The sequence below is a fragment of the Bombus vosnesenskii genome, unplaced genomic scaffold (genome assembly GCF_011952255.1).
Source record: "Bombus vosnesenskii isolate JDL3184/JDL3185 unplaced genomic scaffold, Bvos_JDL3184-5_v1.1 scf7180000013349, whole genome shotgun sequence".
NCBI classification, from domain to species: Eukaryota; Metazoa; Arthropoda; class Insecta; order Hymenoptera; family Apidae; genus Bombus; species Bombus vosnesenskii.
Genome location: NW_022882985.1, coordinates 1,525,573 through 1,543,622, shown reverse-complemented (window position 1 = coordinate 1,543,622; position 18,050 = coordinate 1,525,573).

Sequence of the window (18,050 nt, the reverse complement as noted above, 5' to 3'; positions counted from 1 at the left end):
ATTCTTCCTCGCTCTGCGTTTCGTCCCATTTCCAACCATTAGCTAAGCAACTCAAAGAAGAAACAGTTGGCTATAAATCACGCTTATCGAACGATTAATCGGAACACGTGCGTGATTTTCTTATAGGAGTTTCAGTTTGCGAAAGATCCGACGTGAAAATCGCCCAAGAACAGCCGAATATAAATTCGAACAGCGGCCAGCTAAGCCTCCTAACGTTTCCTACAAATTCGATGCTTCTTTCCCACTTACTTTACCACCGCGTGTTATCTCATTCGCGTTACGTGTATTTTATAACGCAAAGTATTAACCGAAGCAAAATTTCAGTGTTTTAATAAACTGTCGTTATATCTATATTTAGAGATAGGATCGCGTTAGTTATTACTTTATTATTCGTGTTGAAGTGGTCACCACTTCTAAGAAAACTCTACATCTGGTCTTTTTAGTTCTCTCAAGCACCGAAGCCATCGACAGCGCGTAGACAAAAGACTGCGACGAAGTCAGACCATAAACAGTAGACAGGCGACGTTGGTTTCGGTTTATTCAGTTATTGGGTAACACAGCTAGCGTGCGGTTCTGGACCAGCTCAAATTGTATTCTTACTCATAATTACACTTCTATTTAAATATATTTTCTGCCTTACAATTTATCCGCGAGTTTTCTCTGTTTACACATCGAATAACCTCAACAATTCGGATGAAAAACACCACGCTTCTCGGACACAAACGAATAAACGAAAAGGAAGTCTTAAACTATCGATCTGGTTTATCGACCGTGTCTAGTAATATCTTCTAGTTACTCCTTTTTGTAACTAACCGTCGCATATAGATGGCGAGCGAGAACTCACGTTGTCATTTTCAACATAAACGTGAAAGCGACCTAATTCTGAGAATCAGTCAAAATTCTTCGAAACGTGACTGACCGATAACGCGATAAAACGTCGCTTGCGAGTACTTCGTGATCGACACGATGTCGCGAGATCGAATGCCCCGGAAATTCTAAGCGAAAGTTAAAAAGTAGATTAAAGAGTTGGTTTTGCAAGGTACGCGGGATGGAAAATTCGAAGAGCGAGCAGCGGCAAGTCGAAAACCGGCCTTTTCTTGCACCGGCTTCCGGCCGATGGTGCAATTTGTTTTGCCACGTTTCGTTGGCCCTTCGATGGCAACAAATGTTACACCCTGTTCTCGGCGAAAAAACCGTGTTGGGCTTAAATCAGGCGAGCAGGGTGGCCGCTTTACACGAAGCCATTTATTTCGATACGTTTCTTACGGGCAAATTCGTCCTAATTGGTAAGTTACGAAGCGTACTTTGCAGAAGAACGAAGGAAGAAGCGCGCCGGAAGCGCTGGTTTTATATCAAATGGAATAAGAAGCTGGCGTTTCTTTGGCACCGTGAAACCTTATGATCAAATCATACGCGAATCGTAGGAAACATTACGCGCACACAGCCTCGTCAAAGTATTGCAACAACAACAACTCGTGGAAACATTTTACGAGTATATTACGTGTTTTATGCGAAACGTTTTGAAATTTCATTAGCACAGCGATCGGACACGACTAATAAGATTTGAAAGCGATCTGAAAATCTATACGCGTACAAGTTACGAGACGTTTATGGCGAACTTGTCGTTGGTGAAAAATTAGTATACGCTATGAATAATAGTCTTAAACACGTAATTAGCGTGGATGATGGTCTTGCTAAATTTTATGGCTTATCGATGTGGCGAGTAGTTGACTGTTCGACTACGTGTTATGATGTTTGCCGAGTGTATTTTGGTAAATACTAATACAATAATGGTAATTATCAATATGTAAATAATAATGGTAGCTATAAATGTATAAATAATAATGGTGATTACAATTATATAAATAATAATGGTGATTATAAATGTATAAATAATAATGGTGATTATAAATGTATAAATAATAATGGTGATTATAAATGTATAAATAATAATGGTAATGGTAATGGTAAAATTTGGCGATACTTTTACGTACAATATCAAATCAGTTGCAAATTTCATTGTAACAATCAGGTGTCTCGTTGCAGTGTTAATGAGATTTCAAAGCGTTTTGCGCAACAAACCTGATTAAATAATGGTAGTTATAAATGTATAAATAATAATGGTAGTTACAAATATATAAATAATAATGGTGATTATAAATGTATAAATAATAATGGTGATTACAAATGTATAAATAATAATGGTGATTATAAATGTATAAATAATAATGATAATTATAAATGTATAAATAATAATGGTAGTTACAAATATATAAATAATAATGGTGATTATAAATATATAAATAATAATAGTGATTATAAATGTATAAATAATAATGGTGATTATAAATGTATAAATAATAATGGTAATGGTAATGGTAAAATTTGGCAATACTTTTACGTACAATATCAAATCACTTGCAAATTTCATTGTAACAATTAGGTGTCTCGTTGCAGCGTTAATGAGATTTCAAAGCGTTTCGCGTAACAAACCTGATTACACGCGAAAGTTCTTCAGATTTTAGCGGCCAAAGAGAAATAAAAATCGAATTTTTGTATATTGCATTGGCAACTAAGTGATTGCGGATTTTGTCATTAGGTTGTATTGACAGAACCCGCAATCACTTAGTTGCCAATGGGATAAATATAACTTGGCTTGTAGAAATTGATAAATAAAATGAACAGAAATTGCTGAAGATTTGAAGTTTAAAGGGAAACTGAGATTTGCTTTGAATTTGTTTCACGTTTGTACCAAACTATTGCGTTAATAATTAATTAAAAAATCACTTAGTTGATAAATATACACAACGCAATAATTAATTAAAAAATCATTTAGTTGATAAATATACACAACGCAATAATTAATTAAAAATCACTTAGTTGATAAATATACACAACGCAATAAATATAACTTGGGTTGTAGAAATTGATAAATAAAATGAACAGAAATTGCTGAAGATTTGAAGTTTAAAGGGAAGCTGAGATTTGTTTTGAATTTGTTTCACGTTTGTACCAAACTATTGCGTTAATAATTAATTAAAAAATTACTTAGTTGCAAACGCAATAAATATAGCATGGGTTGTAGAAATTGATGAATAAAATGAACAGAAATTGCTGAAGATTTGAAGTTTAAAGGGAAGCTGAGATTTGCTTTGAATTTGTTTCACATTTGTACCGTGCTATTGCGTTAATAATTAATTAAAAAATTACTTAGTTGCAAACGCAATAAATATAGTTTGGGTTGTAGAAATTGATAAATAAAATGAACAGAAATTGCTGAAGATTTGAAGTTTAAAGGGAAGCTGAGATTTGCTTTGAATGTGTTTTACGTTTGTATTGAACTATTGCGTTAAGAAAGTTCAAATCGATAGACAGCGTTCGAAATGAATTTTTGAAATGTATTCTCAGCTAATTTGTTTATTTGCCAGATTGTATAACCTAGTTGTCTGGAAGTTAATGCTTCGTGCCACCGTTCTCTTTACACGTCACGCATAAGAATCAGAAACTTTTCTTTCTTGTTCTGTTGCCGGTATAAAGGTGCTCCTATAGGCTCATCAATTATTTGCCTGTGTAGAAATCTTCAACAAAGGGGCGAAAGATTTATGCGTGATTTAAAAGGAACGTTTGGTCTCGTCCACGATAGCGTATTGTAAGCACAGCTTTAATGTATTCTACCACTGTATAATTTTCATTTCGCGGCTTTGTTACTTCCTTTTCTACAAGAATATTTAACTTTGTTGAAGCTTCGTTGCATCCACGCACAATGTGTTTTTCCCTCACAAAACACGATGCTTGGAAAAATATCAAAATATTATTTTACGTATAATACGACGAATTTGACGATATCGGTCTATTTCGAAAATTTCAATTTAACAATTGACTATATTTCATATGGATAAAAAAAAAGTGTACTTGAATTATTTTCGAATTTAAAATTACATCAAGCTTCGAAAGTATCAAGTCGAGAGATAAGCTTTGACGATATCGATCTATTTCGAAAATTTCAATTTAACAATTGACAATATTTGATATGGATAAAAAAAAAGTGTACTTGAATTATTCTCGAATTTAAAATTACGCGAAGCTTCGAAAGTATCAAATCGAAAGATAGGCTTTGACGATATCGATCTATTTCGAAAATATCAATTTAACAGTTGACAATATTTGATATGGATAAAAAAAAGTGTACTTGAATTATTCTCGAATTTAAAATTACATCAAGCTTCGAAAGTATCAAATCGAGAGATAAGCTTTGACGATATCGATCTATTTCGAAAATTTCAATTTAACAGTTGACAATATTTGATATGGATAAAAAAAAAGTGTACTTGAATTATTCTCGAATTTAAAATTACGCGAAGCTTCGAAAGTATCAAATCGAAAGATAGGCTTTGACGATATCGATCTATTTCGAAAATATCAATTTAACTTTGACGATATCGATCTAAAGTCGTACTTGACATTATGACTCGAATTTAAAATTACATCAAGCTTCGAAAGTATCAAATCGAGAGATAAGACTTTGACGATATCGATCTATTTCGAAAATTTCAATTTAACTGACAATATTTCGATATATAATCGAGAGAAAAAATCTATTTCGAAAATTTCAATTTTGACAATATTTCATATGGATAAAAAGTGTACTTGAATTATTTTCGAATTTAAAATTACATCAAGCTTCGAAAGAGAGATAAGCTTTGACCATATCGATCTATTTCGTTTCAATCGAAAGTAGAAAGTATCAAATCGAGAGATAAGCTTTGACGATATGATCTATTTCGAAAATTTCAATTTAACAATCGACAATATTTCATATGGATAAAAAAAAGTGTACTTGAATTATTCTCGAATTTAAAATTACGCAAGCTTCGAAAGTATCAAATCGAGAGATAAGCTTTGACGATATCGATCTATTTCGAAAATTTCAATTTAACAATGACAATATTTCATATGGATAAAAAAAAGTGTACTTGAATTATTTTCGAATTTAAAATTACATCAAGCTTCGAAAGTATCAAATCGAGAGATAAGCTTTGACGATATCGATCTATTTCGAAAATTTCAATTTAACAGTTGACAATATTTGATATGGATAAAAAAAAAGTGTACTTGAATTATTCTCGAATTTAAAATTACGCGAAGCTTCGAAAGTATCAAATCGAAAGATAGGCTTTGACGATATCGATCTATTTCGAAAATATCAATTTAACAGTTGACAATATTTGATATGGATAAAAAAAAAGTGTACTTGAATTATTTTCGAATTTAAAATTACATCAAGCTTCGAAAGTGTCAAGTCGAGAGATAAGCTTTGACCATATCGATCTATTTCGAAAATTTCAATTTAACAGTTGACAATATTTGATATGGATAAAAAAAAAGTGTACTTGAATTATTCTCGAATTTAAAATTACGCGAAGCTTCGAAAGTATCAAATCGAGAGATAAGCTTTGACGACATTGATCTATTTCGAAAATTTCAATTTAACAATCGACAATATTTCATATGGATAAAAAAAAGTGTACTTGAATTATTCTCGAATTTAAAATTACATCAAGCTTCGAAAGTATCAAATCGAGAGATAAGCTTTGACGATATCGATCTATTTCGAAAATTTCAATTTAACAATCGACAATATTTCATATGGATAAAAAAAAGTGTACTTGAATTATTTTCGAATTTAAAATTACATCAAGCTTCGAAAGTATCAAATCGAGAGATAAGCTTTGACCATATCGATCTATTTCGAAAATTTCAATTTAACAGTTGACAATATTTGATATGGATAAAAAAAAAGTGTACTTGAATTATTCTCGAATTTAAAATTACGCGAAGCTTCGAAAGTATCAAATCGAGAGATAAGCTTTGACGATATCGATCTATTTCGAAAATTTCAATTTAACAATTGACTATATTTCATATGGATAAAAAAAAAGTGTACTTGAATTATTTTCGAATTTAAAATTACGCGAAGCTTCGAAAGTATCAAATCGAGAGATAAGCTTTGACGATATCGATCTATTTCGAAAATTTCAATTTAACAGTTGACAATATTTGATATGGATAAAAAAAAGTGTACTTGAATTATTCTCGAATTTAAAATTACATCAAGCTTCGAAAGTATCAAATCGAGAGATAAGCTTTGACGATATCGATCTATTTCGAAAATTTCAATTTAACAATCGACAATATTTCATATGGATAAAAAAAAGTGTACTTGAATTATTTTCGAATTTAAAATTACATCAAGCTTCGAAAGTATCAAGACGAGTAGATAAGCTTTGACAACCTTTAAATGCTTCGCGTTTTATTTTTTAATACGTACGTTACCGCTCAACTAACTGTAGCCACGTACAACCTGTTAATTAAGGACAGCGTTGGACAATTCTTCCAGCGATCACGATCTCTAGCTTTGACGTCGGTAGATTACTTCCTACGGAGCACAATGAAACAACCAAGCGTATTGCGAGTGACGACAGCGGCAGCGATGAAAAATCGAACGGTAGAAACTTGCAACATTTGCCGCAGAAACAATTGCATTTGCTGCTATTAGCAATTAACAGTTTGCGCAATTACACGAAAGTCAACAGACACGATTTTCATTCTTCATTGTGTTTTAGATTTATACATATATGAATGGAATAGAAATAGAATAAAATAAAATACAATAGAAGAAAGATATATATAAATAGAATAGAAATGAAATAGAATAGAAAAAAGATATATACAAATAGAATAGAAATAGAATAGAATAGAAAAAAGATATGTATGTAATATCGCGATATAATGTGTTTACAAAGAGTGGACAATAGAGATGTTAATCAGACAGAAAAAGACGATTGTTGTTCAACCTGAACTATTCACGCCAAACGCACAGAAAACAGCGCAATCCACAATCTCTCGGCAACGCCACTCGCAACCTCCGTCTCCGCTCAACTCGCACTCTGCTTCTCGACTCGCACTCTGCTTTTCGACTCGCACTCTGCTTTTCGACTCGCACTCTGCTGTTCGACTGCCTCTCGGGCCGTTGTAGCGCTCTATTGTCTATTGCTGGGCCCACCGCACACGTGTTTTACAGACGCTCATAGCCAGGGTCACGAAGGTCTTTTCGGCTATTTACCTATTTACCTGAAGGACCCGGTAATGCATTGATGGAGCCGACAGCGCCTCGGCTCTCGCGACATTGTCTGTAGTTAGCTCGACGTTTCTTGGGCCCTTCTTCCCGATACTACATATATATATACAGGGTGGTTGGTAACTGGCGATACAAGCAAAAAAGGGGTGATTCTACGCGAAAAAAGAAGTCGAAAATATAGAATAAAAATTTTTCGTTCGAGGCTTTGTTTTCGAGAAAATCGACTTTGAATTTTCGCTCGGTACGCGTGCACTTTATCAAGTCTCGTTATAACGGATCTCACTGTAGATCGTTGTCTCGATGGAAAAATTGAAAAAAAAATTTTTATTCTATACTTTCGACTTCTTTTTTCGCGTAGAATCACCTCCTTTCCGCTTGTATCACTAGTTACCAACCACCCTGTATATATCTTAAATATCTAAAACACAAATATAAAACACAATGAGCAATCAAAATCGCGTGCGTTGACTTATATATAAACATACAATATACATCACATTAATACGTTCGATCATCTTTAAGCTGGTCAATTCTACTTCCAATAAATTTGTCCATCTAATTAAACAGAGTTAAGGTTATGTATTCAGTTATACTGTTCGCTATAAAAATGTTGTTCAACCGTTTCTTTTATTCCCACACGCGTTCCTTCGAGAGCCATACTACGGTGGAACTGCGTTTGTCCAAACTTGTCGGGGGAACAAACAGTTTCTAGTAGAATGTGGCTTCTACGAACCCATACACAAGTTTGTTGATGTAATCAGAGATACAAGGTGTCCTCATCAGCAATGACTTTTCGTTCAGTCGATAGGAGTTCGTATAAGAGGATTGCACGAAACATTTGTTCTTAAATACGTAACAAATAATGTTTCGAAGTTGTATCGATCGCGAAGCGTGACAACGTGTCCCCGCTGTTTGCGTCTTATTGTTAGACCTGTTCGCGCACCTAAATGGATCTACTCTCGACGATGGTTCAGATAATGCGAGCTCGGCTAAAGTTCGCTTGATCGTTACAAAAAATTTCGTTCGTGTAAACGCAGTTACGCCCCATATAGTAATCGCAGTTGATGTAATAGAAGCTGACCAATTATCGCTGTTACCCGATATGTTTCGTTCGTACGAAAGCAGCTAATGTTCGGGCGAACGACTCGAAGCAAAAAGAGTTCGCTCGATCGGAAGTTGACTGACGTGTCGTTCGAGTAAAGCGAGTTCGCGTAGGCAAACGATGTTCTAACGTGGCCTGGAAATACGCGTACACTGTTTACTTTCGCCATTTGCCACCGCGAATTGCAGCGCATCGATCGGTAACTTGGAATTCCATTGCCATCGATTCGACTAGTAAACCGCCATATTCGGGACGTTGCGCTGCTCATCTTCACGTGACAACGTCCGCTCCGTTCGACATCCGTAACATCGAGTTGCCTGGCGTCGAGAAACCTATAATTCTCGTGTATAAGCGATGAAACCCATGTGTAACAGAAGGAAACGGGGCAGAACGTGGCCGAGTGCGTATCCTGACGGGTTGAATGGTATTTCACAACCGTTGAAAGAAGCCGATGACATTCCTTGAGCAAATAAGGGGCTAATAACAACATTTCAAGCGTCGCGTGTTTCTCGGCCGACCGGAAGTCGGCCATTATTCGGTCGCTCGGCAATCACGTAATACGAACCGTCCAAGAAGTTTCAATTCGAAGAGAACCGACGCGCGGCTCTCCAGCTGTTGGAAACTGTTGAGGTTAAGGTTGACTAATTGAAGAACGAGTGGATGAATTTGTAATAGAAAAGTATATTGAAATAATTAAAGGTATAAGTATAATATATAAGTTTATGCTGATTCAGATTACTTACTCTCTTAGTGTTACTAGACAATGCAATGATAGGGAGCACGTTCATATATTTATAGCAAAAGGACTTTACCAAAAAAGTTAAGCTTATAGATTTGAATGCGTATTCAGGCCCCGTAACATTTTTCAACCCGGCCCCGCAAATGGTCACGCCGGCCCTGGTTATAATAGTATATATATACTGACATAAACTAATATCTAACTGCAGTATACATTAGTTTAGTATATTTATTATTTTTTTTAATTATAATTATTATTTTATTTTTATTTATATATATTTATATTATTATTATTATTATTATTATTATTATATGTTATATTTATATTATATTAGTTATATTATATATTATTATTTTACTTTTATTTATATATATTTATATTATTATTATTATATATTATATTTATATTATATTATTTATATTACATATTATTATCTTTAATTATAATTATTATTTTATTTTTATTTACATATATTTATATTATTATTATTATATATTATATTCATATTATATTATTTATATTATATATTACTATTTTTAATTATAATTAGTAGCAAAACGACGCGAGTGTTAGTGGCGTCGCAGACGAGCTTGAAAATACCTGGAGGAATCAAACACTGTTGTCTGTCCCAACGCATTTTCTTCCTAATTTAACTAAACTAATGTTTGCCACATGAAACTGGTCTCCTTCGTCTGCCAAAAAGTAACTTTTTCACACTTGCGTCCGATATATTTCCAGAACGATAATTGGAAGAACTTCGAGGAAGACTTAGAATACTTGCAAGCTCTCAATGGATCCTAGCCATTCGTCTGATTGCCACGTTTCGACGTAAGAGACGCGACAGCGAAAAGTGTTTTCAGGAACTGAGGAATCACAGGATAGAAACATCGAATACGATGACAAATTATTAGAACGTCGATCTCTGCAGCTTTTTAAATTTCCCACGAGTCCGCGAAGATGCTACGTAAGAGAAAATTGAAGCGAACCAGCTAAAACAGAAGATCTCGTCGAACAGGACAATTTAGGAGGGCCATTAGCCGAAAAACAATTAGCAAAATAACCGTTGCACCGTGTAGCTTTGATTCGAGAAACGACATTTCGTGGTGCGTCACGTTGCTAAGTTTAATTTGGTGGTCGGCGACGTGGCGTGGAGAGCAGCCAGCTCGCTATTAAGGCTGAAAAACAAAGAAAGACAGAGATAAAGGTAGAGAGGGTGAAAAGGGTCAAAGGAAGGGGGAACCATAACGAGTCTTATTATTTACGCGGATCATTATTGTGACGGCGCTGATCGGTCATCGTCCATCACTTTCCTTAATCCTTTCCAGCTCCTTCCGGCCTTTTATTATCCTTAAAGTTTCGATAAGTGCCGTGGCCGATATCATAAATCAGACCTGCTCTCGTGGAACAAAGAAAAAACGGGGCCCCGCAGTTATTAATTATGCCAGGCCTGATCTAATTACCCCATCTACGTGCTTTCGTTCCAATTTCTACCCCTACGCTATTTCCACCCTCTCTAAGTACCATCTCGCCTCTAGTTGCCTCGATATTTCCATCATCAACCTTTACGACTAATATTAACTCTACTTAATTTCTGCCGATTTTAAAAACGCGATGTTTAAATATAGAAATGGAGATAGAAAATACGACTTGCGATACTTTGCCACATCTTTCATCGTCTACCTTCTGTGTTATGCGACCCATAAACCTTGCCGATACCTACTAACTGATAAATACCATAAGAAATGAACTTGTAGGTTGGAAGCGGCGTGTATGCATAATCCATATAAATGCGTAAAATCCGCTTGTAAATCAGCGGCTGGTTTGTTAATACGTAACAAAATCAGCTGGTCATTTGACAATAAATATCATAAATAACGGTTACACCGTGACACGTTGCGAGAATCGGCCCGTACAATTTACAGTAATTACGCTTTATGCAGCAATTTGAATCGGCCGATTTATCGCTTCGGGCCTGCAACTTTAATTATGGCGTTATAAATTGTGTATTTATATGGCGTAATAAACAAGCCGTTTGGCAAAAGTATATTTTAGTCTCGCGTTTATCAGCTACGTGTTTTACGCTCTCGCATCTGCCCAACGATACGCTGTAATTTAGTTAAATCTGGCCGCGTGTTTAAACATCCCGCGCAGATTAACCGCGAATATTTCAAATATTTCGCGCTAAGAACGAACGTTTCCGTAAAATTGTATTTCCATGGAAAATACGAATCGCCGGGTCGAAGGTCGATTCTCGTATCTCAGATCGTCGCGACAAACTGTGGCAAAATTTCCATTCTACGATTTTGCAATTTTGTGCCCAATGCTACTTTGCTACGATGCTACATTTTTCTTATCGCTACAAATTACCAAGTCACGACGACAACTATTCGGTTGGAAACTAAGTGATTGCGGATTTTGTCATTGGGTGGTACTGACAAAATCCGCAATTACTTAGTTGCCAAGCCAATATTAAACGTCGAATATTTTGGATAATAATTACAAAGTGAAAATGCTGAACTTTGTCCAACAAACTTCGGTTTCTTCGTTTGACAACGGTGCGCCACATTTTTCTGAATTTTGTAACCATGATAAATTCATATACAGGGTGGTTGGTAACTGGTGGTACAAGCGGAAAGGGGGTGATTCTACGGGAAAAAAGAAGTCGAAAATATAGAATAACAATTTTTTTTTTAATTTTTCTTTCTTCTTTTTTTAATTTTTCCATCGGGACGTTATAACGAGACGCGATAAAGTGCACGCGTACCGAGCGAAAATTCAAAGTCGATTTTCTCGGAAACAAAGCCTCAGACGAAAAATTTTTATTCTATATTTTCGACTTCTTTTTTCGCGTAGAATCACCCCCTTTCCGCTTGTACCACCAGTTACCAACCACCCTGTATATGTAATTTATTGTTAATGTCAACGCCATGTGTATACGGTTGACAATATCAAATTTCTATATTCAATTAATTATATAATCATACAAAATATAAAATGGAAATTATATAACTTAAAAAGATGTATAAGATATAATTATATTAAAATATTGGGCTGGAAACTAAGTGATTGCGGATTTTGTCATTGGGTGGTACTGACAAAATCCGCAACCACTTAGTTGCCAAGCCAATATCAAACGTCGAATATTTTGGATAATAATTACAAAGTGAAAATGCTGAACTTTGTCCAACAAACTTCGGTTTCTTCGTTTGACAACGGTGCGCCACATTTTTCTGAATTATGTGGCCATGGTAAATTCATATATTTGTAATTTATTGTTAATGTCAACGCCATGTGTATACGGTTAACAATATCAAATTTCTATATTCAATTAATTATATAATCATAAAAAATATAAAATGGAAATTATATAACTTAAAAAGATGCATAAGATATAATTATATTAAAATATTGGGCTGGAAACTAAGTGATTGCGGATTTTGTCAGTACCACCCAATGACAAAATCCGCAATCACTTAGTTGCCAACCCAATAGTTCCTGGGATGTAGGAAGCTGATAAAGTGAAGCTTCATTAACGCGATTTTACGCATCAGTTTGATAATTTGACATTGTTCATGGAGCTTCTACTGACTGTTAACGGCAAATTGGAGCGTGGATTTTGAAAATTCACGATGGCAGATTCCACCTAGTGGATGTTGCATCTGAAAAATCGCCTCTCAGTGACATTTATTTTTCTCGATTTTTATCAAAATCTCATCTCAAGAATCTGACCATATGTAAAGAAGCAGACAACTGTCGTAACGTGAATGCAACAGCCAACATTTGGAGCGATATCCTGCGATTGATTCTCATCCAGTTTCAGCCTTCTCGACAAGTACAAAAGTGCGGTGTTACTTTCCACGGTGATAAAATAATAATTGTTAAACAAAATAAATTACTATCCACGAAAACCGTGACAAATGTTAGGTGCTTTGGTTCTGAAAATTCACTTGCCACCTTTCTCTTTACTTTATCCGTTACTCTGCGTTACGAACATCAAATTAAAATTTCGTTCGTCCGCTTGAAATCTTCTGGCGACAATTTCTTCAAACTCAATTCGTAATTGTCTCGTCACGAGGAAGATCAAAAACGTGCGATTTTCTGCGCCACTCTTCTTTACACGGCCAATCCCAATCATTATCGTCGTTTATATCTCGACGATCGAATTTCAGACTCGACTGCTTATTTCTTTATTTCATCTTCCTGTTTGCATAATTTTGTCGCACACGGGGAAAACACGCGGGAAAAATGTTACGAGAACCACGGACGAATAAAAGAGAAGCAAAGAAAGGTAGAAAGAAAGAGGGAAATTTGTAAGAAACGCGTTATTATATGGGAGTCGCGCAGAAAGAGGAAGCCAGCGTAGAAACGTGGCGGCTTACCCACGGTTCAGGCCAGATCCTCGACCCGGCCCATCAAATGCCAATAATTAATGCCGAAGGTAGGAAGCAAGGGACCGCTTATTTCGCGGTTCCAGGTCGTTTCAGCCGCGCATTACTGAAATTAATGCGCCGCGATATGCCATTCCGATGCAATTGCGCGTGCACTTTTCGCCAGGGAACCGTACCACCTCCTCCTCCTCCTCCTCCTCCTCCTCTTACTGTGCTTACGTACTTCTGCATCGTTTTCTTCTTCTTCTTATTCTTCGTTTGTTGCTTTGGTTGGTCGAGCAGCTACCGCGGGACAACGCATTGTTCCTCCCAGAACTCTTCTTCCTCTATGGCTGTGCCCTGTGATGACTCTGAACGCTTGTTTCTAGGCTACACTTGCAGACAAAAGGGTAATGCACGTGCTGGAAACTTAACGTCTCTGCCATTTGCGCGTAATAAATGCATCTAACTTTAGCGATTAACAGCGCTTTTATTGTACAGCGAGGTCTGCTATGGTAAAAAATTGAACAGGAGAGAGTCTTAACACTTTGACTGCCACGTGGCTCATATATGGCCCATCACGGTTTCTCCTGTGACGCCACGGTGGTCATCGGTGACCGGAACGCTTCCACTTCTTACAATTGTAAAAATTGAACGAAAATTGACAGTTAGGGCATTTTGAATATAACCGATAAATAGAAGATACTTTGAAATGAAAAGCGCCCCATTGAACGATTAAACATCTTTATTAGAACATGGATAAAAAAAATGAGAAGACATCTTGCATCTAACGGTGCACTGTGTTAAAACACTTTAAACATAAATGTGGCTCATCGATACAATCTGGACGATAGGTGGTCACCTTTTTCCTCCGATTCTTAGCAATTTTTCATCCTAATTGGTTAACATCTTTTTATACCACTCTCTGCAAAATTTTCGTGCCAGGTAGGCTTGCCCTTCTTTCTTCTGCATTTCGTGCGGCAATCTTTGTCGAATAAGTATATTTGACTGCTCTGGTGAATGGCACTGTGTAAGGTGCATTGCCAGTGCCATTCTAAAATCTGATACCTGGATTTTTGTTTTTGTTGCTTGTTTAGAGAGTATCATGGCGTTTGAAATTGATGTATTTAACAATAACTCTAAAGCTAATTTTATATACCACTTGAGGGTTCTTCTACATGGTGTAGAATATGCTATCGTTTGATCTGACAAGTCTATAGCACGTTTTCCTCTCTTGTAATCTACCACTACAAACATAATTTTCCTTGCAGAAAATTTATCGCAAACATAATTTTCCTTGCAGACCTCTACCATTTCAGCCGAATGTTTCATCGAAATCATAAAAATAATCATAATACTGTTTACTAATATCTTCTACACGTTTCAACAATGTATTCTGCACGTTTTGCTCACGACGAAATAACGAAAGCGAATGGTTTGTTGCAATAAACGAAACCTTGTTGTAATATGTCGCTATAAACTGTTACCAAGATGCCGCGGTGATCAGCCGTGACCACCAATAAAATAAACTGTCCATTGGGGAAGAATGTTGTCTTACATGATCAATTTATTATTACTTTGCCATGATATGCTTTTGTTGCGAATTGTGGATCTTAGTCGTGAAAATAAAGGTAAAGGAACACTAAAGTTACACTTGGAATTCATATTTCACATCATAGAATTATATTCATATTTATCGGGAATCGCATTGTTATCGTGCGACAAACTACAGCTTGGTTAGCTATCTCATAAAATATTCCTCGTTTATCGTTGTGAATTGTGGATCTTAATCGGCGAAATAAAAGTAAAGGAACACCAAGGTTACGCTTAGAATTCATATTAAAATTGTTTTAAATTTATTTAATAAACGATTTTTATTTAATAAACACATTTGCACGCGTCTCAGCACTTTCTTTGTCTCGCCATCTTCCATATCACATTGCCAACGGAACAGTTGTATTCGTCTGTTTTTCGAGACGCTGTGCACACACATACTTCCATACATTCATATTGACATACGTGTGTCACTACTACGCGGCTAATCTAGTCTAGCACACAAAGTTATACATATCTCAATAGCTTTGAATAACAAAAATACCCCGTGGCGCCCTCAGCGAAACACGTGATTTTGGCGTGTCAGTCAAAGTTTTAATAAAAGCAACCGGAAATCGATAGCTTCTTATACATTGCGCAGAACGAAGTTATTGCGAAGCTTCCGTGTGTTCGAGCTAATCTCGTTCGACGATCACTGCACACGAATTTTGACGCGGTTTTCATCGCATTCTAAGAGCATTTCTCGAGCAACGTTTAGGCTTGGTGAAACATGAAGTTGTGGCGAAAGGAAGCAAAAGTGGAAAGTACGAGCCAGAGACAGTTTACAGACAAAGACATTTTTTCGTTTCGACTGGAATCGCTGCCGCGAACGATGTCTTTCCCTTTTTGGCGCGTGGCATGTCACAGGCTTTACGACTTCGTGGCGCAACAATCGATGTTGTTCCACGGACTACGCAACGTCTATCGAGCCAATAGAAATTCACAAAACCGTCAGCCGTGTTATTACGAGAGATGATAGGGCAAGGATCGCTATATCAGCGAATTACAGAAATATAGCGCATCTTAGAAACTTAATGTTTCTGCAATTTGTGGTAATAGATGCATCCTATTTTAACGACCAATGATTTTCGTTATAATATAGCGCAGTCTATTATCGTAAACAGTCGAGCGAAAGAGTCTTGCCATTTAACCGTATTACAAAATAACCGAAAATCAATACGACAGAAATATAGCGTATCTTAGAAATTTGATATTTCTGTAATTTATGTCTAATAGAAGCATTTAATTTTAATGACCAATGATTTTCGTTATAATATAGCGCAGTCTATTATCGAAAAAAGTGAAGCGAAACAGTTCTTGTTATTTAACCCTTTGCACTGTGAATTTTATTTCAATTTCGTTAGCAGCAGCTCGCAATGCTTTTAAGTGTTTTATTTGAAATTTACTTGAACTAAAAAATAAGACAATTTAAATAAATAAAGGGAGAAAGATATTCACTTAAATACCAGTTTTATTCGCACTATTGTTGTATTTTCTAATTTTTAAGTGCTTGATATATCCTGAAACAATTTTCAGGATGCAATCCTGCTTTTCTTTCACAAAAAAACGTGAGACTCGACAAAGGAGCTGCTGAGATAAAAACTAATGTCGAGTCACACTCGACATACGAGTGCAAAGGGTTCAGCCTATGACAAAACCAAATTCCAAATTATCAAACTCTCAAATACCCGAACCTGTGAATCCCAAAATTCCTCAGCCGCCATACTCTTCCACCTAACTGCCAAATTTCTAAACTCAACTCTCAACTATTTCCATCTATTGGCCAATCCAACATAACAGTCTATACTTTGAAATCCCGCAAAAGGTGGAAATTTCTCATTCAGAAAGTGTAAAGTACAGTTGTTGGAATCAACGTCCGGGCGCAGCACAAGCTCGATATTTGTTGCTTTCTACAAGACGAACGAAATATCGCGCCATTTGACGCGAAGTGAGCGCTCGCACGTCTCTGAATAGACGTCTAGATAAATATCTACGTACGGATGTATGGACGAAAAGGAAGAAATAAAAAGAAACGGACCGACATTAACGCTTTCCATCGCGATACCGACAACCGAACAGATTTACCGACAGATCGGTAATTAGTCTACCGATGTAAAAGTTGGATCACTCGGGGCAGTCAATTAGCTAGACGCGTATTAAAATCGCACACGTGGTATTTTCACGTGAAACGGCGCGTTATAAAGTGAAAGTGAAAACACTGCCCCTAGAAAACGCAGCTTACAATGGGCTTTTATTGATAAATGGCGTACGCACTTGGACAAATAGATGACTTTGGTTTAAAGAGAGAAACCGAACGTTATCAAAAGAAACTGGAAGTAACGCTGGTTAACAAGGTTTTTGCGACGGTGAATATTTGCATTGACTAGTTATCTTCGATCTAACTACGCTTTTACTGACTTTTTATCTTCGTATTAATTAACGAAACGAGTTTTTCTACGATCGCGTGTTTTAATATTTAACACCACACCGATCCTTTCCACCTTCACGTTTCAATCTTGTTCTCGCTTCAGCAAAAACGAACAACTTTCTGATCCACTTATTACGTACGTTTTTCCCCCTCTGATATATACAGGGTGTATCGTAATATATGGCATCCATCCGACCCTCTTTCAAATTTATAGCCATTTCGGTGTTCCGATAATCCACTCGTCAAGTGGATCCCACGTATTACGATCCACTTTGTATGTATTTATTTACTTATTTCTCGACTTCAAAAAAGTATTTGGTTTGCGTACTTGTAATTGCCACTCGTTACGTTTGGCTCACAGTCAGTTGGCTATCTATTCTTGAGCCTTTTCTCCGGAACTCTTAATCAGCTTAAAAAGCGAATGGTTTGTTGCAATAAACGAAACCTTGTTACAATATGTCGCTATCAACTGTTACCAAGATGCCGCGGTGATCAGCAGTGACCACCAATAAGATAAACTGTCCATTGGGGAAGAATGTTGTCTTACATCGTCAATTTATTGTTACTTTGCCATGATATGCTTTTGTTGCGAATTGTGGATCTTAGTCGCGGAAATAAAGATAAAGGAACACTAAGGTTACACTTGGAATTTATATTTCACATCATAGAATTATATTCATATT